At 34.8% G+C, this 1,746-nt stretch overlaps 1 long non-coding RNA gene across 1 annotated transcript; it reads left to right on the top strand.

Annotated features, from left to right (window-relative positions):
• The first annotated feature begins 1 nt into the window (after position 1).
• On the top strand, positions 2–966 carry LOC110440848. Its single transcript, XR_002461788.1, has 3 exons — positions 2–33; positions 202–314; positions 874–966. It is a non-coding gene; the product is annotated as an uncharacterized LOC110440848 (long non-coding RNA).
• Positions 967–1,746: the final 780 nt, after the last annotated feature.

Here is a 1,746-nt window from a genome sequence, read left to right as displayed (position 1 = left end):
AGGACAATGCGCCAACACAGATAAAGTTTACAGGTAAATGTGGATTTCTCAATACAGTACACTACTGTAATGCAGATGAAGTTTATAGGTAAATGTGGACTTCTTAATACATTCATTAGTTTGAGTAGAGAACACAGTTTGACAACGATGTGATGTTCATCGTAGACCCATTTAAGTTATGGATATTTTCTATGATTCCAGACAGCAGACGTTCTACGTGACAGCATACTACACACAGGTGAGATCCGGGGACTGTCCTGATCGTCATATCGTCTGCTGCAACATGTACATCATGGTTGCAGAATCATGTGTTCGTAAGTATCAGGAACATCAAAATTAACACAATCAAGTCCTTATACAGACGATATCGTTATTGTAATCGTTAAAGTTTGGGTATTTATTCCCTACAATACCGATAGTGTTACATCCACCAACTTCATGTCGGTCTCGTTCTTCATCTTCTTTGTTGGCGAGTTTTCCTTCTGTTTTATTTATGATCTCTTGACACCGTTTTTACTATGTTTATGATTATAATAAGAACATTGAATGGAACGTTTTGAATGATGTAAGTTTGTTTATAAACTCAGAACAACTAACCATGATGACTGTGTTACATAATAGGATAACCTTTATTACTGCAATATGATAGCATATAATAATATGATTCACTTTATATGAAGCATTCGTTTACTCGTATTGTATGATTACGTATAATACCCCATGACCCAACGTTTAAGATGTTATTTTAAGACACTCTTATGTCGATAATTGCATACCCTAATGGTTTTAATAGGTATTTTATATCAGTATATATAGCGGAATATGAACAATTTTTCTGTCATCATTGATAATTCAGTTCTGATTTTGTTTCAGATCTGGATGACCTCCATGAACTGACGATGCAACTTATTGGCTAATAGCTATGTATTTGTTACAGAGAAAAAATAAACATCATATTCAAACCTTCCTGGTCTTTAGTTTTCCTTTCCTTGATAGTAATATAAATCTTTCCCTGGGGTTGTCTATCCCTGGCGTCAGGATACTCTGATAAGTCCAAAATGGAAGGAAATACACGTATGGTGTAGTAAAATATTTACTTTGTTTAGTGTTCTGTATTTTAAAACAAAACTTTCCAATATATGCTTTGATTTTCATTTTTTCTAGTGATCATTTTACAAGGTGGTTTACTCTGCTGTAGAATATCGTTCCCTGAGCCTGGTCGTAGCATTGCAACTTTTTTTTCGGAAACAGTTGCTATTGACACCTTCCCTTTTTTTGCTTTTTTCTGGATATCTTCCAGAAGTAGACATTAAATGTTCATTCATTTGACCTTTCAAACTAGTGAAGAATGGTTTAAATTTTTCTTACTGTTGCCCTTTTGTTAATTTATGTTTATCTTTCGGCACTCCTTTTTATAGTATTTCTATCCTGACACTAATATGTCCCATATAATGTCACTCCTGTCACCATCAAATTCCCATATCATGCCTCTCCTCACACTACTTTGTTTCCATATGATGTCCCTTCTGGCACTACTTTGCCCAAATATATATTCCGCTACATATACTGATATAAAATACCTATTAAAACTATTATTCTGACACGAGGTTGTCTCAAAATTATCTCTCCTGACATCATCTGACGTCTCTTTTGAAACTAATTTGTCCCCATATGGTGTCTCAAATACGTTGTCCGTCCCCATATGATGTCTCTCAAGAACGAATACTTTGTCCGTCCCCGTATGAT

Source organism: Mizuhopecten yessoensis, unplaced genomic scaffold (genome assembly GCF_002113885.1).
Source record: "Mizuhopecten yessoensis strain PY_sf001 unplaced genomic scaffold, ASM211388v2 scaffold712083, whole genome shotgun sequence".
Classification (NCBI taxonomy): Eukaryota; Metazoa; Mollusca; class Bivalvia; order Pectinida; family Pectinidae; genus Mizuhopecten; species Mizuhopecten yessoensis.
Note: the sequence above shows the minus strand (reverse complement) of the source record. Positions and strands in the feature narration are given on the sequence as shown.